A 24,011-nucleotide genomic window follows, 5' to 3' on the forward strand; every position below is an offset into this window, starting at 1 on the left:
TGTACCTTTAAGGATACTCTCTACGGGTAGCATTTGTCTGAGCTGCCTCTCCAGCTAATTTTGCCAGCCAGCCAGAAGTTGAAAATGAACTTCTAAAAATCAGTAAATAATATGTATTATTGTGATACTACTGTAAAAATGAAATAGTAAAAATGAGAGCGTGTATATAATTTCACCCAGTCCCAAAATATGTACTCAAGAGTGTAATATTGATACTGTAAAACCTTGTTAAAAAAATGTCAAATAAAATGCTTTATTGGCTTAGAATGCATCAGGAAAACATGGATTGTCATTTGAATACAATGCCTGCTACTGTAATCCATGAATGATTCACCAGCTTTTTAATATTGAATAAGTCATACATGTTTTATTAAGAGTATTAATAAAAAAAAAAGCTTACTTGTAACAAAGCCCAGTTAGAACAGAATAACCCCTAGAAACAAAACCATTTGAAATCAAACAGTGCTACTTCTCAATTTTCAGTTTTAGAAAAGCCTATTTATACTCTTGGAGATTATAATTTTTATCACTATATCTAACATGTCATAGCACAGTGTATGAAGCGCCACTGACTTGCTGCATAAGCTGTCTTAAGTTGCTGCACTGCAGATCTATAAATGATATGTTACTAGCATAGAGCCACTCCTTCCTTGCCGTGAATCTCAATGGCAAATGCGCATGACTGTTATGTGCTCCTCTTTTCTGTGGTAATGTCGCTTCTAATTGTATGAGAAATTTGTTTTGCGACATCTCGCCTTTTATTTCTCTACATCCATCATTCTGTACCACACTCATTACCATGCTGTAAATTATCTTCATTCTATCCTGAAAACGTGCAACAGTACAACAGTATTCAAAGAGGTTAACTAGTGAGTACCTCACAGGCAAGTTTCCTTCCTTCATGCCTCTCTTTTACTGTCACTGAAGCCAGTCAGCAAAACTACAATCCATTAAAGGCACTGCAGTCAATGAACTGCTCTCTAATTTATCTAGCAGGGAAGGAGAGAACAACTAGAAGCAAAGAAATACAGATGAGGAAAAGATCACTTTAAATTTATCTTTTTTATTTTCTACTTCATAGATTACATAGTATCTCTTTGTTCCTTGTGCAGAGTAGCTCAACATAGACAAGTTTCTTAGCAGTGTTATATTGATGTATACATTTCTTTCTTGGTTCAGGTTGTAACATAATAAGGAAATCTGTTTTAATTATTAGTACTGTGGGCTCATGAAGTCAGCTTTTTCCCTTAGACATGAAATGAAAGAAAACCTTTTGTACATAAGCTCCATATCATTTGCCCAATAAGGCCATTAGGGGGCAATTTTCAAAATCCCTGCCGAGCTTGCAGGCTAATGAGTGCTTTGAACCCACATTGTTTCCCTTTGAAACTCAAACCTGCAAAACACATGCTCTTTGTGTCAGTTGGGCATGATGAGAAAAGGGAGGGCCTCATAATCCAGGCTACTAACATTGGAAAATCTTCTCTCACTGAGAACCTACTCCCAAAAGATCTAAAAAAAAAGCGGTAGCTTGGCCACTACTAAAAAAAACAAAATTGGGTCCAGACCAACTTGAAAATTATCACCTGATGTTCAATATCCTTTTACTAGAGAAATGAATAGTGTAGTCAGTATGAACAGGATTGAACAACAGACTAGCAGAGAAAAACTGTTTGGATCTGTATCAGTATAGTTTCAGAAAAGGCCATGAAATGGAAACAGAATTGCCCAGAATTACCATAGTTGCCCTACTGGCTGATCTTCTGAGATATTGGAATAGAAGCCAGGCAGCAATACTGGTGCTATTGGATTTCTCTGCTGCATTTGACACCATAGATCATAATAGAAGTCAATCCAAGTGGGAAGGTCCTAATCTGGTTCAATTTCTTTCTGCCAGACAGGCAATGGGCCCTACATTTTGCTGCTAACTCATGAGCATCCTGGAAAGTAGACTGTGGAGTCCCCCAAGGCTCTATACTGTCAGCAGTACTATTCAACATACACCTCAAATGGCTGGCACAGCTAATCCATAGTTTTAACATAAAAGCTTAAATCTATGTAGATGATTTCCAGCTTGTACTACCAATGGACCTGGACCTCAAAACTGCTATAAACAAGCTAACAGATATTCATGAATGGACAAAAACAACAAACTCCACCTACATTCCAACAAAATAGAAATTATTCGGGTATTAAACAAACATATATAATTTCTGGGCCTGAAAATCCTTTTTAGAAACTATGAACTCCCACTAAAAAGATAGGTCAAGAGCTTTGGAGTCATACTGGACTTGGAATTTACCATGCTCCCATAAATCATGGTAACAAAGAATTGGCACTTTCAGCTGTGAAATTTGAGAAGAATGTGCCCACTTATTGAGAAGACAGACCTACTCACAATTGTTTCTAGCATAGTAACCACACAGTTGGATTATTGTAATGCCCTACACAAGGGCCTAATAGAAAAAGCCCTAGAGATAATACAAAACTCCACTGCACGAATGATAGAAGGAACATGTTAACATCACACTTGCCCTGCAAAAACTACCAATATTGTACTAAATGGAATTCAAAACGCTAACACTGATGTTCAAGGTGCTAAAAGATGAAGATCCCATCTATTTGAGTAAAAGACTATCGGCATACACACTATCCAGACTACCAAGAATCTCACTCAGATCCTCTATGGCAATCAAAAGAACAGACATCCGAAACACATTCTTCTTGAAAGTAGTACTTGCTCTCTGGACCTCCCTTTCAGAAGAGTTCCAGAAAATACAGGACTGGCTCTTCTGTCAGGCTTTTGGTGCCAACCTGGAAACACAATGTAGCCCCTTACTTTAGTGTTAGGGCCAAATTGGTTCAGGGGACACAGTGCAGGGGCTAAGTCCCAGTTCTCTTGCACAGTCCTTTCAAACACCAGGGTGTGTTTTCCCTCGATGGGGAAGGGAGGGGCATAACCTCCTGGGCCCAAGGCTTACAGATGGTTGGGGAACTCACTTTCACCTCTCTCACAGTACTCATGGAAGTCACACTTAGAACGCTGGATCTCACTTTGGAAAAACAGATGGAGACTTGGAATGGTGTCCAAAACAAATTTACTGTAACTTAATATAAGGCCCAGTCTGAAAGAGCAGGCGTGCATGCATGCTCAGGGTAATGTGGTGCCAGGCCCTCTCTGGAGCAAGCGCCGTGATGTGATGGAGGCAGGAGGAGGGGGGGAAGGGTCATGAACGAAGCGCTGTGTCGCGCTCATTCATTGCCCAGGTTTCCATAGTAACCGTGCATGCCTTTTGAATGTGCCACTGTGGCAGCCCCCATTGAGCTGCAGGAAGGGTTACGTCGGCAGATGTGGGAGGAGTCAGGTTTGAGCGGTTGGCTCCCCCTCCTCCTCTCTCCTCAATCTGCCTTTTTTGCTGCGCTTCATTTATTTATTTATTTATTTATTTTGTTTTTATATACATTTGATTTACACATCACATCGGTTTACATGTAGCTTGGTGGTGCAAGAGGAAAGGTATTTCCTTTTGCCGGGTACAAAATACAGCAGAGACAATAAATATAGGGACATAGTGGTAACATGAGTAACAAACAGTGTTGGCAGAAATCAGTTTTGATAGGGGAATGGAAGGGGAGCATAATTAAACTAGATTAACAATAATTAACAATATAGTAGCATTAGATTAACAATATAGTAGCATTAGGTTATCGATAAATTAATATTGGATAAGGAGAAGACAGCATAATAGCAATGATTCACATTAGAATATCAATAAGTAACATTATATATATGTGGTATCAGAGAGGGTAATAAGACCTTAAATTTTTGTAGTATCTAAGGCAGTGAAGAGGGACTTATGTTGGACGGATCGTGAAGGAGAGGAAAATGTGTTGAGGGAAGCTTGGTGTCTATTGTGCGGATGGTTGGATTTTTTGGTGTGGTGGTGTTGGGCAGTGTTTAACCTGATTGCAGGGTTGGGGCCTGTTTTTGGGTTGGTTCGTGTGTGTTGTTGGGAAAGCTTTGCGGAATAGCCATGTCTTAAGATTTTTCTTGAAGGATTGGGTGGATGGATCTGTTCTTAGTTCCGTGGGGAGTTTGTTCCAGGAGGTGGAGCCGGCAGTTGTAAAAGTTCGATCCCTTGTAGTTATCCATTGAGTGGCTTTGGGGGGCGGCATTTGTAGGAGTCCAGAGTTTGAGGAGCAAAGATTCCGTGTGGGGGTGTGGAGGAGAAGGGGGGAGGGCAGCCAGTTGGTTTTGTTGTTGTGGAGGATTTTGTGAATGATGGTTAGAGTTTTGTACTGTATTCTCTGAGGAATTGGAAGCCAGTGTAGGTCTCTGAGGATGGGTGTGATGTGGTCTGATCTCTTGCCATTTGTGAGGGCTCTGGCAGCAGTGTTTTGGAGTAGTTGAATGGGTTTGAGGGTGGAGGCTGGGAGGCCCAATAGTAGGGCATTGCAGTAGTTGAGCTTGGAGAAGAGAAGCGCCTGTAGAACTATTCGGAAGTCTTGTGGGTATAGCAGTGGCTTGAGCTTTCTTAGGATTTGGAGTTTGTAGAATCTGTCTTTTAGTAGGTTGTTGATGTGTTTTTTGAAGTTTAGTTGATTGTCCAGTATGATGCCAATCTTTTTGACTGTAGAGAGAGTTTTTTTTGTGAGAGGTTGTGTGGAGTGGTTGGTGGAGGGTGGTGGGAAGGGTTTGTTGGATATGTATAGAATTTCAGTTTTGGTGTGATTGAGAGTAAGGGATAGTTGTGATAGTAGGTGCTTTATAGAAGATAGGTGTCTGTTACATTGCTCTAGGGTGTGTTCGATGGAGTCTTTGATTGGGAGTAAGATTTGTACATCGGCAGCATATACGTAGTGCAGCAGTTCTGTTTCGTTGAGGAGTTTGCATAGTGGGGTCATGTAGATGTTGAATAATGTTGAGGATAGGGAAGAGCCTTGTGGGACTCCATGGGGGAGGGGGATTTCCTTGGATTCGGTGTCATTGAATTTGACCTTGTATGACCTGTTTGATAGGTAGGATTTGAACCAGTTGAGCGTTGTGTCTTGAAGTCCGATTTCCTTTAGTCTGTGTGTTAGCATTTTGTGGTTTACGGTATCGAATGTGGCTGATATGTTGAGGAGGATGAGAAAGTAAGAGGTGCTGCAGTCAAGTCCTTTGAGGATTGTTTCTGAGAGGGAGAGTAGTAGTGTTTCGGTGCTGAGGGAGGTCCTAAAGCCGTGTTGCGTGGGGAAGAGAATATTGTGGGAGTCCAAGTGTTTGACGAATTGACGGTTTACAATTTTTTCGAGAATCTTGGCTATGAAGGGCAGGTTCGATATTACTGTTAATTTTGAGTTACCCGGCGAATTGTGAGCGTGTGCGGATTTTCGGAGGCAGAGGGAGTAGTGTCGGAGGCTACTCCCTGGCAGACAGGCAGGTAGGGAAGTGCAGGAGCTTTTTAAAAAAAAAAAAGTTGTGATTTTAATCACTGGTTAGTTAGTACAGGTTGGTGGAAGGGGAACAGACTGTGTGAGCCTGGTCAGGTGCGGACCAGAGGAAAAGAGCCTGGAACAGGATGGGGTGAGGGGTACTCCGTGGTAAACAGACTAAAATTAAAAAAAAAAAAAAAGAGTGTAAAAGAGGAAGTTTAGGTGAAGGGATTTTGACTGGGTGCTTGGGAAGTTAGTGGCGTGATCTTCGGATCCGGTGGAGCGGAGAAGTTCAGCGTGGGCATTCCTAAGGAGACCAGCAACGCAGATTGAGCGGCCTTGCTCGAGGGAGAGCTGAGATGGAGTCTGAGAGGCAGCAGTAGCGATGGAAGAGTCTGGGGAAATGCCAAATCTTCCGGTGATGGGTCCACCTGGGGTGCAGCCGAGTAGTCAAATGCCCCGGGTAAGTGTTGTTGCGGCAGCTCCGGGGTTGGCGGCTAAGCAATCTAAAGCAAGAGCGAGGAAAGCTCTGGTCCTTAAGGGTAAAGAAATTGTAAGGGGTGGAACAAAGAGAGGATCTGGAGTAGGTGCACAAAGTAGTAATGAAAAAGGGCAGAAAGCCGGGGTGCAGAGGGGTAATCCCGGTGGCGCTGGTCTTCAGAGTAATGCAGAGCAGCAGGTTGCAGCACAAGTTAGTGGGAGTAGAGAGGGGTTCCACTGATTACACCACAAGAGGCGGTTGTGATTACAGACTTGGCATGCCTTCAGTAGGTGATAACAGTAGGCAGACTCCAAGGAATACCCCAGATGAAAGGAATGCTTCTTTACCTCCACCAATATTTTGGGGTACGGAGTGGTAGAACTCAGGCTAGTACAGTGCTGATGCATGGGGTGGTGGGGGAGGGAGATTCAGAGGAGGTCCTCCCAGTTCTACAGATGGAAGGATAGGACAAGCAGCTCAGGGAAGGCCTTGGTGGGAAGGACATAATCCATATCAATGCCCATCAAAGGGGGGGGGGGGGGGGTATGGAGATCCTAGGGATAGTCCGGTATATCCTGGAGGTCCTGCTATGGTGCCGAGTTGGGGCCTCCCTTCACCCAGATGGCCTTTTGAGCTGGAGTTTGGAGACTTAGGGGCGGATTTTAAGAGCCCTGCTCGCCTAAATCCGCCCAAAACCGGGCGGATTTAGGCGAGCAGGGCCCTGCGCGCCGGTGAGCCTATTTTACATAGGCTCACCGGCGCGCGCAGACCCCGGGACTCGCGTAAGTCCCGGGGTTCTCCGAGAGCGGCGTGTCGGGGGCGTGTCGGGGGGGCGGGCCTGGTCGTCGCGGCGTTTAGGGGCGTGCCGGGAGCGTTTTGGGGGCGGGCCCGGGGGCGTGGTTACGGCCCGGGTCGGCCCAGGGGCGTGGCCGCGCCCTCCGGACCCGCCCCCAGGTCATGTCCCGGCGCGCTAGCGGCCCGCTGGAGTGCGGGGATTTACGCCTCCCTCTGGGAGGCGTAAATCCCCCGACAAAGGTAAGGGGGGGGGGCTTAGACAGGGCCGGGTGGGTGGGTTAGGTAGGGGAAGGGAGGGGAAGGTGAGGGGAGGGCAAAAGGAAGTTCCCTCCGAGGCCGCTTCGATTTCGGAGCGGCCTCGGAGGGAACGGGGGTAGGCTGCGCGGCTCGGCGCGCGCCGGCTATACAGAATTCATAGCCTTGCGCGCGCCGATCCAGGATTTTAGCAGATATGCGCGGCTCCGCGCGTATCTACTAAAATCCAGCGTACTTTTGCTTGCGCCTGATGCGCCAGCAAAAGTACGCCTATTCGCGTTTTTTGAAAATCTACCCCTTAGCGGGGGTAATTATGGACAGTGGGATAGGTACCCTAATCCAGGGTATTTCCAGGCTGGGCCTTATTTGCCGAGTGCATACCCACCTTGGTTTGGTGAGGATAGAAGTGGGTCTATGATGGGTCAGGGGTCTGGTGAGGTTTCAGGTGGTGCAGGCTCCTTGGCTGCTGTTTCTGGTTTTCCATTTCAGAGAGCAGTTCAGGAGCCATGTAACAGACCAGGTACATCGGGGCAAGAGTCGTGGCATAATTCTCCTGCTGCAGTGGTGGAAGCTTCTATACCAACCATGAATCAAAGACCTGTTGCCGGACTTCAGGGTGAGTTACCTGTTGTTGCACTGACTCCGGGGGTTGGCTTGACAATGGAGGTAGATAGGAGTGGGAATAACGCGTCCGAGGGGCAAGGAGAGCAGCTTCTGGTAATTCAGGCAGCGGTAGTTTCTAATGAGCAGAACTTAAGGGACGAGTCTAGGGTAAAGGAGAGTTCAACAGCTGTCGGGGAGCAGACTAGTACTGGTGTGGGAGGGGGAGTTGGAGGAAAGACGAACAGATCAGGAAAGAAGCGGTCAAAGTCCAAACATAAGAAAAAAGCCAGTAGCAATAGCTCTGCATCCTCTTCTGATTCATCAGACTCGAGCTTCACTGCACGCTTCACTGCAAACACCAAATAAGGGTCAGCGCAGCGATAGAGGTGCTCCTGCATTAGTCACGTGCACGGAGCTTTGGGAAGATGTCCCTAGAGCGCTGAGGAAAAAGATCAGGCGTCGCAGATATACAGACATTTTTAAGTTGTTGGCGGGCAGGAGGGGAGACAGGTGCAAAAAAAGGAAAAAGAAACATAGCATAAGCCTTCGTGGGACCCAGGAAGTAGTGTCACGCAATATACATAATTGGACTCGATCATTCCACAGACTAGCTAGTGTAGTCAGACATTATGATCCTACACAATAAGGCCCATTTTTGGCATATGCAGATGCATTTTAGCAGCCAGTAAAAGTTATGAGGGATGGTCCTGGCTCAATTATGATGAGCGTTTCAGGGATTCCATGGAGGAGAACAAATTGATTGCTTGGGGCACGCATGACGTAGGGCTATGGTTAACAGAAATGAAGGGTAAGGGTTCAGTATCCTTGGGTGGTGGTGGTGGTGGGGGGGATTCCCGTCCTCGGTTAGCCAGCCATTTCATGGCAGTCCCGCACCGGGAGGTGTGGGGAGAGTGGCGACAAACATCTCGGATGTATGTTGGCGATACAACCATTCAGGATGTTTGTTTCCAGACTGCAATTTCAAACATGTCTGTTCCCACTGTGGTGCCTCTCACCCTGTCAACAAGTGTAGCAAGCGTGACGGACCCCTTGGTGGACATCCTGCCAAAGGTCCGAGTAAATTAGTTAGTTAGTAGAGACCCAACCCCAGTGAACGTGGAGGCACTTTGGGGGTGGCTTCAGATATACCCAGAGCATGAGGTCAGGTTGTTGTTGCATAGGGGCTTTCAGGAGGTTTTTCTTATTCCTTTCACAGGTCCTAGGTTACTCGGGAGGGTAGGAATTGCCCTTCAGTTCGTCGCTTGCCACACATAGTGAAACAAAAATTGGTGGAGGAAATGTTCTTAGGAAGAATAGCGGGCCCTTATAGCGAGCCTCCTGTCAACGATTTAATTCTTTCCCCATTGGCGGTCATCCCAAAAAAGGAAGCTGGGAAATTCAGGTTAATTCATAGCCTGTCTTACCCTGAGGGCATGTCTGTCAACAAATTTATTCCAAAAGAGCTTTGTACAGTAAAATGTGTCATTTGACTCCACCATTAGATTGGTGCATGAGTGCGGGAGGGGTGTGTTAATGGTTAAGGTGGATATAGAGTCCGCATTTAGGTTGTTGCATGTTCATCCGGACTCTTTTCGGTTGTTTGGATTTCATTTTGAAGGGGCTTATTATTTTGACAAGTGTATGCCCATGGGATGCGCAATTGCATGTGCATATTTTGAAGCATTTAGTTCCTTCGTTCACTGGGTTGTTGAGCATTGTTCGCGATCCCATGCCATTGTGCATTACCTTGATGACTTTCTTCTAGTAGGAAGACGGGGTACCCGGGAGTGTGCAGAACTACTGCAATGTTTCCGTACAGTGGCTGAGGATTTTGGCATTCCACTTCCTGAGAATAAGACTGCTGGATCAGTTACTAACATAGTTTTCCTGGGCATAGAATTAAATTCTAACATGATGGTATCTCGGTTGCCTCAGGATAAGGTTGATGAACTGCAGCGGTTGGTGATGGGATTGTAAGGGCGGGCTAAATTGACACTTAAAGAGCTTCAAGATTTGGCAGGAAGTTTGAATTTTGCTTGCAGGGTTATCCCTATGGGGCGAGCTTTTATCAGAAGATTCTCATTCGCCATGTGTAAAACATTTGTAACCTATCATTAAAATCACCCATTGTACCTGAAGACTGGAGGATAGCTAATGTAACCCCAATATTTAAAAAGGGCTCCAGGGGCGATCCGGGAAACTACAGACCGGTTAGCCTGACTTCAGTACCAGGAAAAATAGTGGAAAATGTTCTAAGCATCAAAATCACAGAACATATAGAAAGACATGGTTTAATGGAACAAAGTTAGCATGGCTTTACCCAAGGCAAGTCTTGCCTCACAAATCTGCTTCACTTTTTTGAAGGAGTTAATAAACATGTGGATAAAGGTGAACCGGTAGATGTAGTGTACTTGGATTTTCAGAAGGCGTTTGATAAAGTTCCTCATGAGAGGCTTCTAGGAAAAGTAAAAAGTCATGGTATAGGTGGCGATGTCCTTTCGAGGATTACAAACTGGCTAAAAGATAGGAAACAGAGAGTAGGATTAAATAGACAATTTTCTCAGTGGAAGGGAGTGGGCAGTAGAGTGCCTCAGGGATCTGTATTGGGACCCTTACTTTTCAATATATTTATAAATGACCTGGAAAGAAATACGACAAGTGAGGTAATCAAATTTGCAGATGATACAAAATTGTTCAGAGTAGTTAAATCACAAGCAGATTGTGATAAATTGCAGGAAGACATTGTGAGACTGGAAAATTGGGCATCGAAAAAACAGATGAAATTTAATGTGGATAAGGGGAATGGAACAGCTCCCCTATGAGGAAAGACTAAAGAGGTTAGAACTTTTCAGCTTGGAGAAGAGACGGCTGAGGGGGGATATGATAAAAGTGTTTAAAATCATGAGAGGTCTAGAATGGGTAGATGTGAATCGGTTATTTAGTCTTTCAGATAATAGAAAGACTAGGGGGCACTCCATGAAGTTAGCATGTGACACATTTAAAACTAATCAGAGAAAGTTCTTCTTCACTCAACGCACAATTAAACTCTGGAATTTGTTGCCAGAGGATGTGGTTAGTGCAGTTAGTATAGTGTTTAAAAAAGGATTGGATAAGTTCTTGGAGGAGAAGTCCATTACCTGCTATTAATTAAGTTGACTTAGAAAATAGCCACTGCTATTACTAGCAATGGTAACATGAAATAGACTTAGTTTTTGGGTACTTGCCAGGTTCTTATGGCCTGGATTGGCCACTGTTGAAAACAGGATGCTGCGCTTGATGGACCCTTGGTCTGACCAAGTATGGCATGTTCTTATGTTCTTATGAGGAGTGTCAAGCGGAGTTATTACCATATTCGGATCATCAAAGGCATGAAAGAGGATTTGGTAATGTGGGACTGATTTTTAAACGACTTTAATGGGCATGTTTTCTGGCAGCAGAAGGGTCAGTCGAGCCACGACCTTGAATTGTTCACGGATGCAGTGGGGTCGTTGGGTTTTGGGGCTTATTTTCGTGGATCCTGGTGTGCTGACACTTGGCTGGAGGGATGGAATGAAATGGGTGTCATCAGGAATATCACCTTCCTAGAATTATTCCCGATTGTGGCAGCAGTTTGCCTATGGGGTCAGCGCCTTGCTAATAAAAAGGTGCTATTATGGTGTGATAATTTAGGAGTAGTAGAAGTTATTAGAAAGCGTTCAGCCAAGTGTATGCTCATATCTGATTTGTTGCACAAATTAATTTTGCAATGTATGTTAGGGATGTGAATCGTTTTAGGACGATTAAAATTATCGTCCGATAATTTTAATATCATCTTAAACCGTTATGGAACACAATACAATAGAGATTCTAAGAATCGTGAGCCGGCACACTAAAACCCCCTAAAACCCACCCCCGACCCTTTAAATTAAATCCCCCACCCTCCCGAACCCCCCCAAATGACTTAAATAACCTGCGGGTCCAGCGGCGGTCCGGAACGGCAGCGGTCCGGAACGGGCTCCTGCTCCTGAATCTTGTTGTCTTCAGCCGGCGCCATTTTCCAAAATGGCGCCGAAAAATGGCGGCGGCCATAGACGAACACGATTGGACGGCAGGAGGTCCTTCCGGACCCCCGCTGGACTTTTGGCAAGTCTCGTGGGGGTCAGGAGGCCCCCCACATGCTGGCCAAAAGTTCCTGGAGGTCCAGCGGGGGTCAGGGAGCGATTTCCCGCCGCGAATCGTTTTCGTACGGAAAATGGCGCCGGCAGGAGATCGACTGCAGGAGGTTGTTCAGCGAGGCGCCGGAACCCTCGCTGAACGACCTCCTGCAGTCGATCTCCTGCCGGCGCCATTTTCCGTACGAAAACGATTCACGGCGGGAAATCGCTCCCTGACCCCCGCTGGACCTCCAGGAACTTTTGGCCAGCTTGTGGGGGGCCTCCTGACCCCCACGAGACTTGCCAAAAGTCCAGCGGGGGTCCGGAAGGACCTCCTGCCGTCCAATCGTGTTCGTCTATGGCCGCCGCCATTTTTCGGCGCCATTTTGGAAAATGGCGCCGGCTGAAGACAACAAGATTCAGGAGCAGGAGCCCGTTCCGGACCGCTGCCGTTCCGGACCGCCGCTGGACCCGCAGGTTATTTAAGTCATTTGGGGGGGGTTCGGGAGGGTGGGGGATTTAATTTAAAGGGTCGGGGGTGGGTTTTAGGGGGTTTTAATGTGCCGGTTTTGCGATTTTTCGATTTTTCGATTTTTCACGATTTTTCACGATTTTTCACGATATTTTACCCCCCCAAACGGCAACAATACGATTCCCTCCCCCTCCCAGCTGAAATCGATCGTTAAGACGATCGAGGACACGATTCACATCCCTAATGTATGTCTTGCAACATTGCCATATGGGCACGACACGTACCTGGTGAAGCTAACAATTTGGCGGATTCCCTTTCTCAGGCTAAATGGGATTTGTTCCACCAGCTGGCACCGGAGGCAGACACGGTTGGAGCAGTCATCCCATCTTTCCTTTGGAGATTTGGTTTCCGGAAACATGGAAATTGTTGTGGGCATCGCTAGCCCCTTCCACATGGACCAGTTATGTGAATGGTTCTAGTAAGGTGGTTTCGTTCTTGTTGTCCATAGGCTGGAGTTGGGGGTTCAGTTGCAGATGCACAACTGTTGCAATTCATCGAACGGGCCAGGGCTGAAGGATTGTCCAAATCTGCGGTCACTAGACAATTAGCGGGGTTTTCATTCTTCATGCATGCTCATGGCTGGGGATACCCAATGGGGAGATTCGTGATTCGGCAGGTTATCATGGGCTGGACAAGAAGTCTGTAGCCCTGCCATGATTAACGTTTGCCTATCACACATGATATATTGATGCAATTGTGGCATATCCTGCCTAGCATCTGTACATCCTCGTATGAGAGTGAGCTATTCTGGGTTGCGTTTGTATTAGCCTTTTTCGGGGCTTTTCCAATAAGGGGCGCAAGGTTCAGGATTGCTGCAAAAACATGTAACTTTGGGTCCTGATTACGTGATGCTGCACATACCTAAATCTAAGACTGACCAAATTGGGCGAGGTAATTCGGTGACACTCCGGGCAGTTGAAGGTTTGGTTACATGTCCTGTACAGAATACTAAGGCATATTCATGTATAAGGCCAGCAGGAGGAAACCATTTCCTGATACATCAGGATTTGCTTCCGTTGACAAAATTTCATTTCGCAGTGGTTTTAATAGTCAGTTTTTCAGGATTGGGGTTGGACGCTAAGAACTTTGGAACTCATTCATTCCGGATAGGGGCGGCTACATCGGCTGCCATTTCCGGTTTATCTGGGGGAATGATCCGGTCCTGTTATGACTGTCACTGCCCGACGTCTCCACTCCGCCCACCTTACCTTTTTTGCGGTTGATGGACGTCTGGCTGCCGTAGTGTCTGCCTGCCGTCCTCTCCCCGGGCCGGCTTGGGTGTGGCATCCCGCCATGTTGTCCAGGTACCATAGGGCATGCGCACCGTGTGGCCTTGCTTCTTATTCTCTCTTTGGCGCGAAACTCAGGGGCGTCCCCCCTGTGATGATGTCACACATCCCGGATACAAAAGCCTACACTTTTTGCTAGCTAATCGAGTTAGCAAGGGATCTCCTTATGGATGGGATTCGCTCTCCATACCTAGCTACTCTGCCTCTCCAACTTTTGGACTTTATCCTAACAGAGTACCCGCTCCTCGGGGTGTGTGGAGCAAGCCACTGCCACTGCTATTAAGTTCACTTAGAGAATAGCCACTGCCATTAGCAATGGTTACATGGAATAGACTTAGTTTTTGGGTACTTGCCAGGTTCTTATGGCCTGGATTGGCTACTGTTGGAAACAGGATGCTGGGCTTGATGGACCCTTGGTCTGACCCAGTATGGCATTTTCTTATTAGCAATGGTTACATGGAATAGACTTAGTTTTTGGGTACTTGCCAGGTTCTTATGGCCTGGATTGGCCACTGTTGGAAACAGGATGCTGGGCTTGATGGACCCTTGGTCTGACCCAGTATGGCATTTTCTTATGTTCTTATGTTCTTAATAAAAGCACTGCCACACGCTCTCTATGATATCATTTATTTGCATGACGTCATGGTTCAAAGCTTACAGTTCTATACATATATACAAAGTCACATACCTGTCCATGGATATGGAGAGTCAGCCTGTCTGTGCGAGAAGTCTGGTCAATCAATTAGATGAAGAAGGGGAATTTGTAGCACTTCATACATCTATGAAGGCATTCCAATAGACTCCTGTCTTGCCGTTCCACCCCTCTGCTTTTATACATGTCAGGAAAGTTGCTGATCACTGTGTTTTCCCTTGTGTCGTTGCCAACAGTTGCCAACAGTTGCGAACAGTCGATAATAGTTGCTATCCCTGTGTTGTTGCCAACATTTGCTACCACAAAGCCTGACTTATCTCTCCCTTGGGCATAGGCTGGTTGATCAGGCCAGCGTGTCCCCGGCACGAGCAGCCAAAGTCTTTGTTGCACAATCAGTTATTGGCAGCAACATTTTCCTTACACTCCAACCCGTGATCAGCAAGTTTCCGACACGTATGCATAAGAGGCAGTATGAACATTGATTGGGGTTCTCTGAGATAGGCGATGTACACGATAGGTGAGATAACAATTGCAGGTAAGGCACAAAATACTAATGATACAAAGTACTAGAATCGGATGAAATAGCCACTTGAGTGATTGTTGGGCAGTAGGGGAGTGGCCAGTAAAAATATCCCACCATGAGTGATGGGTAATATCAACAATTTCTTGAGTTAACGAATGTAATTTATCTTTCAGGAACAAAGTTTTCAGTAACACAATATCGGTAGATTTATTCAACTTTGCTAGTATTTGTTGTAACTGATGAGACGCATTTATGGCCTTTTGCAGAGGCCTTAGGTCTAACAGGGGCATCTGTAGAAAGGTAGTCGATATATTTACCCCCGTAGAGATATTTAGTGTATCTTTAGCAGGTAAGTAATACGTGATATTATCAAACAAAAACACTGAAATGTTATATATACAACCACTAAAGGAGGAATTATAAACACAAACTACTTGAGGGGCGACTACAGTGAATCCGTGTGCCTGAGCAGGTAATACCCATAAGTCGCATTCACTTGTGGAATGTTGCAAAGTGCAGTCCTCTCTAACACGGGATACTGAAAAATGGCAAACAAAATGTCCTGACAGAAGGGGAACGCAATTATCTAAGGAGGATGTTCGATTATCCGGAAAGATCCATTTACCGGATAAAATTGGTTGGACCATTACAGCTCCTGAAGGGGACCATACATGAAATGGGAGTGCTATGAATTTACATGCTGTTACATTGGTGCCGTGGTACCATTCAATCAGCCCAGTACAATATTGATGGTTACACTTAGTTTGTTCGGGTCGTGGTTTCCACCCGATAGGTTAGGGGATCAAATTTTGTACATATCGTTCAAACAAAATTTTCCATATAGGAGCGTGTTCAATATACAATTGTGTCTAGACGTATTGAATTTGTTGGGTAAGATAAAGAATTTGCAATCGAACTTGCGCCCAATTGAACAATGTGGAAACATTTTTCATAGTTTGTACTTGTTGGGCAAATATTTTCTTATGAGCATCAGATTGCGCTTGCAAATAATGTAATGTTTGATGAAAAAGGTTCGTATTGTTGGACATCCAATTGGCCATAAGGTTAAGAGTGGTACTTGTGTCTGTGCCGGCTCGAGCAACTTTGCCCGCTAGTACTTCTACATCTATGCTGTTAAGAACTCCCACCCATAGGCCAGCACTTCCTAATAAAGTATCGTACCATTCTTGCCTTCTCTTTCTAGTATGGGGTATGAGGGGAAAAGATATGTTAAAATATAGTTTATGAACAGTTTTATAAAATACTACTGTAACACAAGTTTCTGGTAGGCGAATTAGGGATTGTTCTCGAAACCAAGGCTGGGACACCTGACTCATGATCCAATAATACTTAAACACATCAGATGTATTATTTGCTTTGGACTCCATGCAGCCGAGTATCCAAGCCAGTTTGGAAACATTAATGGCAGGTAATGCAACAGAAACATTATTACATTGGTATCGTAGGGCGCGTGGGGCGCCCATAAAGCAAGTATAATCAAAATCTCTACAAGTTACGAAGTTCTAGGGTCACGTTCGCATCATGTTGATATAGCCAAACATACTGGTTGATATTATTAAGAGATATAGTGTACGGAGTAATATTTTCTATCGTAAAGTTCCACAAATTACAATTGTCACAGGTTGCATTATGGAATAATTTCTACGTTGTCCGATTTGATGCTTGGATCCTTGATAGTAGTTTGTGGAATCCACCTTGCGCTAAGGAGGGTGTGTTTCCAACGGTCAGGGCCCATATGACCAGGAGGGCTAGCAGCTTCGAGATCGTTGCAAAGAGGATATTGAAGAGGATATTGCCATCCTATTAAGAGAAGAAAAGGAAAACTTTTATTTCCGTAACTTGCAGCGCACGCTCGGTACCTGCTGCCAGACATCTGTGCCTTCCGCCAGTACTGTAAGGACAGCATCCTTACCTACCACCAGGATTTCACCTTTTTGTGGTTCCTGATTAGGGGAAAATATCCAAATTTTCGCCCCAGGATGTAATGATTCCGGTGGTATAGTAGTTCTTCCAAGAGCACTTCCCCTTGGTGTTTTATTTGGGACCCCCCATGTCATTGTATCTGTGTGACATGGTATAATGATCAATTGGGCCACCTTAGTATGAGCTGGGATATATATTTCACTTTTTGTTAAATTATGATACACTACAAAAATAGAGCCTCTATAGTCTGCGTCAATTATGCCTCCTAAGATTGTACGACCCTGTTTTGCCCAACTTGACTTAATTCTTACCCAACCAAAATGACCTTTGGGGATGCTACATCCAAAATGCATATCATACAAAAGTGATTGTTGGGGAGGGATTACTAATGCGGTGGGATTGTCCATGTCATATCCTGCTGCATCCGAGCTATTCTGCTTTGGTAATTCTACACTACCCTCCGCTGTCGCCCAACAGATAATGTTATGTTCTTCCAAAGATATAATACTTATTGCTTCAGATTTTTGATACATTTTTTGAAAAGGTGTCCGTCCGCTTTCTTTCAATGGTCTGCTATTCAATAACTGCAATGCTATCGATAAATACTGCTTCCATCCCTTGAGAGTATGCGATTTAGTCAAGGATCGCAACATATTTTTTAGTAATCCATTCATATGCTCTATTAACCCCGCAGCTTCGGGGTAGTAGGGTATATGAAAGATCCACTCATTATAGTTGTCTTTGGCATACTGCTGCACAGTGTGTCCCGTAAAGTGTGTCCCTCTATCACTTTGTATTTGAGAGGGTATTCCATAATATCGGCCCATTTCCCATAACAATTTCAAGGTTGCTTTTTGGTTAGCCTCAGGGGCTGATATTCCCATTAATACTCCACTATAGGTATCTATTGCAGTGCATATATACATATCTCCCTGAGACTTACGTAAGGGGCCTATGAAGTCAATCTGCCAGATAGCAGTGGGTGTTAATCCCCGATGTATTTTCCCCCTTTCGATTGCATGCGGGGACCGTGGATGGGACAATTGATAATATTCACACTGTTTAGCAATATTTTGAAAGTCCGATAGGACCCCTGGTATCCCTCGGGCTTGCACCCACCTGTGACTTGCTTCCACCCGAAATGACCGCTTTTGCAATGAGCCCATCTCCAGAGCCCACTTTCTTCCGTGTGATCAAGGGCTGTTATTCTAATTTTGGCATGCTGATCTGCAATGGAATTGTACAAGTTAGACAAAGAAGTATCTTTCACATGCACATCTACATGGAAAACAGTAACCTTTTTCTTATGGCATTCAGTCCAAATTTTTTGCCAAATATCAGCACCCCATACTGGGCGGTGATGTATCTTCCATTCATCGCGGTGCCATTTCGGCATCCATTGTGTTAATCCTTTCATTACGGCCCAACTATCTGTATAAATATGGCATTCCGGACTTCCCTTCTGGAGGGCCATCCATATGGCATACAGTTCTGCAAATTGACTAGATTTTCCCTTTCCTTCCTCCTGCAAATCTTTAATAGTGTCCATAATTTCCCTGTGTCCCCCAGGTATTCTGTATTGTTTCTGGCATACCGGACCCCGAGTGTGAGGCAATCTAATCTCGGGTCCAATTGTCCATCCTACTATTACTGTTCTGGATAAATAAGTAGGTCGATTTGCTTCAAAAGCTACTCGTGTTTTAGGGGAAGTACAAAAGTTCATTACCCCACAGCTAGTATTCAGGGTTAAGCCTTGTAAAATATCCATGCCTATACTATACTCTTTTATGGGAACAATGACTACCTTGGCATGAGGAATTCTATAACCTCCTACCATTAAAGAAATGATGGTTCACTTCCCCACTACCATTTTTCCCCCTAGTCCCACTAATTCCACTGAACTGTCCTCACTGCTGCCCTTATTTCTGGATCAGTGGAGATCATGGTAAACTGTTTAACATCCCGTTGAACTATGGTAATATCAGCAGCCCCTGATTCATATAGCCACACTAGCCATTTGTCTAAGGGCTCACCTGAGCGTTGTCCCATTCTGTCTAAAATCTCACTAATTTCGTGTTGTGAAAAATCTTCCAACACCTGTGTGGCCTCATTTGCCATTGTTGTCCCATCATTAGACTGCTTCAATTTTCTCCGTATGATGGGACATGCCTGCTCTACTGATACCTCAGCTGATACAGCCTCCGTTTCTTGTTCACTATCAGTTGAATCCCAAATAACCCCATCCCAGGTATCAGGGTCCCATTCAGTTTTCATAATACATGCTCTAACGTTGGCATGATTCACCTTCCCTCGCCGTTTCCTATATCTTTGTTGTGCTAGTCGGACGGCCGCTTGTTCTGCAACCGATTGATATTGCTCCGACTTAGTCCTATAAGCCTCTAGATGGCACTGTAGCATTATGTTGGCCTGTATGGCCTCATTTAGTTCTTTATCTAAAGCTGCTAGGCGTTCTTGCAGAACATTTTTCTGCTCATGACATCTCCGATATCTTGCTAAGACTGCCCAGCCCTTTCTACTTACAGTAACTAATTCTTTTCCTTTTACTACCGGAATTTTTTGCAATTGATTCATTATATCTAACGGTTCACTGCCTATGTCCCATGCTTCTGCTAAGCCAGTGTTAATAGCCCATTCCTGAGCTAGAATATTATACGGGGTTTTCTCCCACCCGGGAATGCGTAAATCTATATTACTCTGAGATTCGGATGTCTCCTTAGTATCTTTAACTTTTTTCTTAAACAGAGACATCCTGCTGACTACGCCAATTGTGTGGAGCAAGAATAAAAGCACTGCCACATGCTCTCTATGATATCATTTATTTGGATGACGTCATGGTTCAAAGCTTACAGTTATATACATATGTACAAAGTCACATACCTGTACATGGATATTCAAGTTTCCTCACCCCTCATACATCAGCCTGTCTGTGCGAGAAGTCTGGTCAATCAATTAGGTGAAGAAGGGGAATTTGCAGCACTTCATACGTCTATGAAGGCATTCCAATAGACTCCTGTCTCGCTGTTCCATCCCTCTGCTTTTATACACGTCAGGAAAGTTGCTGATCACTATGTTTTCCCTTGTGTCATTGCAAACAGTTGCCAATAGTTTCCAACAGTCGATAACAGTTGCTATCCCTGTGTTGTCGCCAACAGTTGCTACCACAAAGCCTGACTTATCTCTCCCTTGGGCATAGGCTGGTTGATCAGGCCAGCGTGTCCCCGGCACGAGCAGCCAAAGTCTTTGTTGCACAATCAGTTATTGGCAGCAACATTTTCCTTACAGGGGGCCTCTCTCATTTCTTTCAGGTCGCTATCAGGAACCAGTACTCGCTCCTCGAGGGCCCATGTTCCCTGACTCGCTGCTTGAGCTGCTTGGAAGAAACCGCTGCCTACCTCATCAGTGAGTTACCAACTTTATTTCCTCAGAGCTGTTCCCTGGAACCAGGTACTTGCTCCTCGAGGGCCTGCCTCTATTCCAGCTTCTGTGTCACCTTCTGGGAGAAACCGCTGTGTGAGTAACTTTACCAACGAAGCTCTCTACCAGAACTCTGTGTATGCTCCATTGTACTCACTATCTCAGTTTTCTCCACTACAGCACAGCCATAGAGGGAATCGCTGTTCCAGTATCCTGAGCAACCCTAGCCCAGCCGGGCTTCATCTCTACTCACTACTGCCACCTCTGGTGGCTTCTCAACTCTGTGTAATAAAAGATATAACACTGAGTTGTGTGTCCCAAAGCTGAGCCTGATCTGTGGCCCCTCACGGAACTTCCCCCTGTGGGCGTGATCAGCTGCCACAGTGTCCAAAGGTCCACCCAAAACCTAACAAAAATAACAGATTGCTAACTCCATGGATCTGACACAGCTCAATGCCCTGCAGGCCATTCCGGGCCTGGCCCGGCGCATTGCTGAACAGTAAGACGCATTGGAGAAACTCACTTCTGCGTTCCATCAGCTGCACGCACAGAAGACCCAATGCACTACTTCCAGTAATGAAGGCTAGTTACCTGAAGTAACTTTAAAGACTACTGTACTGCTGGCTGCTCCAGTTCATTTCTCGGGAGAGATTCAGAGAACCAGGGGCTTTCTTAACCAGTGCTGCATGCATTTTCCCCACAGCTTTTGCCAAGACTACTTACATTCAATCTTATCTTGATGGAAGGGCCTTGTCTTGGGCCTCAACACTGTGGGAACGCAAGGATCCTATTTTACAGGATATTGACGAATTTGTGGACTTATTTAAATGCGTTTTTGGCGATCCTGCCCGAGTGACCGTTGCTTGTTCTGCTCTGGTAGACCTGAAGCAAGGCAACCGATCACTGGCTGATTTTGCGATAGAGTTCAAGACTCTTGCTACAGAACTCTGCTGGGACCCCAAATGCCTGAAAACTCTCTTCTTCAGAGGCCTGGATACTCGCTTGAAAGACGAGCTGGCCGCTCGTGAAACACCTGACTCGCTGGATGAACTAGTGGCTTTGACTTCTAGAATCGACCACCGGCTTCGTGATAAGGTGAAATAACTCCAGCCTAATAGAGGACAAGGTCAGAAGGAGGCTAGTGCTAAACCTGCACCTCGGATGATTACAGTAATTCCTGTTGCCAGTGGAGATGAACCGATGCAACTTGGTCGCAGTCATTTGACTTCTAAAGAGAGAACACTTCGGAAGAGGCATGGTCTGTGTATGTATTGTGGACAGGCTGGTCACGATGTCCCAACATGCCCAATTCATCCAGGAAATGGACGGGCCTAAGTCCTGCAGGAGGACTGTTCTTAGGCCTTACTATGCCTTCTCCTCCGCTCTCTCTCCCAGTCTCCTTGATCTGCGAACCGTCTGAGTTTCAAACTCTTGCCCTGGTGGATTCAGGGGCAGGAGGCAACTTTATTCTTCGACGCCTAGTGGAACATTTGAGGATTCCCCTCGTCACTTTGAAGGTTCCACTACTCCTATCTTCCATCTATGGGGAGCCCTTATCGGGTGACGTGACTTGCCAAACTGAACCGGTAACCCTTCGCACCGGAGCTCTCCATACAGAGTCAATTCCCTTCTTTGTGTTAGAGAAGGCCATGCACCCTATCGTCCTGGGGTTACCCTGGTTGCAGTCGCACCAACCCCAATTCGACTTGGCTTCCTTGGAACTCTCCCGCTGGGGCCCAGGTTGTCATGGAAAGTGCCTTAAGGAGATTGCTCCTGTCATCTGTATGCTGGGAGCGATGCTGGGACTGCCACCTCAATACGCATCTTTTAGTGATGTGTTTTCCAAAGAAGCTGCTGACATTTTTCCTCCGCATAGGTCCTATGATTGTGCCATAAGACTGAAACCCAATACTGAACCTCCTAAAGGACGTGCCTATCCACTCTCAGTGATTGAGAACAAGGCTATGTCTGAATACATCGAGGATAATTTACAGAAGGGGTTTATTAGACTGGTGCAGGCTGTTTCTTTGTGGGGAAGAAGGACGGTACCTTATGTCCTTGTATTGATTACCGAGGTCTGAACGAGATCACGATTAATGACCGCTACCCCCTGCCTTTAATCTCAGAGCTGTTTGACCGTCTTCAGGGGGCCAAAATATTCTCAAAACTTGACCTGAAGGGGGCCTACAACTTAGTTCGCATTCGCAGTGGCGACGAATGGAAAACAGCTTTCGGCCTGTGCAACGCACCCGCTGTATTTCAGAACATGATGAACGACATCTTGCGGGACCTGTTGTATAAGAGTGTCGTGGTATACCTGGATGATATCTGATATTTTCTCAGGATTTGCCCACTCATCTAGAGGATGTCAAGCAAGTACTTCGCCGACTCTGTGAACACCAGCTCTACGCCAAACTATCCAAATGCGAATTTCATAAAGACTATATCGTGTCTAAAGATGGCTTCCAGATGGACCCTCAAAAACTAGAGAGTATTAAAAATTGGTCCCAACCTACCAGCCTGAATGCCCTGAGATGATTTTTGGGGTTTACCAACTATTATAGAAGCTTTATAAAGAACTACTCATCTTTAACAGTGCCCTTGACCGCAATGACCCGCATGGGTGCCAATGCTTCAAAATGGTCTGCGGAGGCCATTTCCGCTTTTGAGAAATTAAAGACTGCCTTTTCCATGGTATCATGCTTGTGTCATCCTGACCCCACATGCCATTCATCGTAGAAGTTGATGCTTCGGATGTCAGTGTGGGGGCTGTATTGAGCCAAACTGGAGACTTCAAATCCTTACGTCCCTGCTCTTTCTTCTCACAACGTTTCTCCCTGGGAGAGAAGAACTATGGGATCGGAGATAAAGAGCTCTTGGCTATTAAGCTAGCATTTGAGGAATGGCGGCCTTGGCTCAAAGGCGCTCAACATCAAATAACCTTATTCACGGACCATAAAATCTAGAGTATCTCCTCCATGCGCAACGTCTTAACCACAGACAAGCTAGATGGTCCTTATACTTCAATCGCTTTGACTTTGTGCTTAAATATCGCCCCAGAGACAGGAATACCAGAGCCGATGCCTTGTCACGCTCCTTTCTCTCGGAGGATGTGCCTGAAGATCCTCAGCACATAATTGACCCAAAGAAAGTCACATTCTGTGCCCGCTGGTAAAACCATTGTGCCTAAACACCTCAGGAAGAAAGTACTCTTTTGGGCGCACGATTCCAAGCTGGCTGGCCATCCTGGTCAACACCGCACCCTGCTCAAGATCAAGAAGTTCTATTGGTGGCCTACTATCAAAAAAGATACACTATCCTACGTGGCATCTTGTACCAACTGTGCCAAACACAAACCTGCTTCTGGCCAACCGTGGGGATTGCTGCAACTGCTGCCAGCTCCGGAACAGCCCTGGTCACACATCGCTACTGACTTTGTAGTCGATGTACCCCTTTCTGGAGGAATGAATACCAACTGGGTAACAGTCAATCGCTTCAGCAAGATGGCCCATTTCGTGGTGCTGCCTGGCTTACCTTCAGCCTTGGAGCTTGCGAAGCTCTTCATATCGCACATTTTTTGCCTTCACGGCCTACCAAAACACATAGTCTCAGACCGAGGATCCCAATTCACGGCAAGATTCTGGAGGGCCTTGTGCAAGCTATTCGACATCTCTCTAGGCTACACTTCAGCCTATTTTCCGCAATCAAATGGCCAAACAGAACGGATGAATAGAACCTTAAAACAGTTCATTCGAGCCTATGTCAGTTGCCGTCAGAATAACTGGGCTGAACTGTTACCTTGGGCTGAATTCGCCATCAATTCTCATCCAGAAACATCAACTGGATCAACATCTTTTGAAGTGGTATATGGACGTTCACCAACACTGCCACTTCCACTGAAGCTCTCAGTGACGTCCCCAGCAGCTCAATCTACTGCTGATGAAATCCATAATC

At 45.6% G+C, this 24,011-nt stretch overlaps 1 long non-coding RNA gene across 1 annotated transcript; it reads right to left on the reverse strand.

The window, feature by feature from the left end:
• Positions 1–14,116: 14,116 nt before the first annotated feature.
• On the reverse strand, positions 14,117–17,884 carry LOC115080933. The gene is made up of 2 exons (XR_003853706.1): positions 17,742–17,884; positions 14,117–16,499 (listed from the first exon to the last, which is right to left on the reverse strand). It is a non-coding gene; the product is annotated as an uncharacterized LOC115080933 (long non-coding RNA).
• Positions 17,885–24,011: the final 6,127 nt, after the last annotated feature.

The sequence above is a fragment of the Rhinatrema bivittatum genome, chromosome 1, assembly GCF_901001135.1.
Source record: "Rhinatrema bivittatum chromosome 1, aRhiBiv1.1, whole genome shotgun sequence".
NCBI lineage: Eukaryota > Metazoa > Chordata > Amphibia > Gymnophiona > Rhinatrematidae > Rhinatrema > Rhinatrema bivittatum.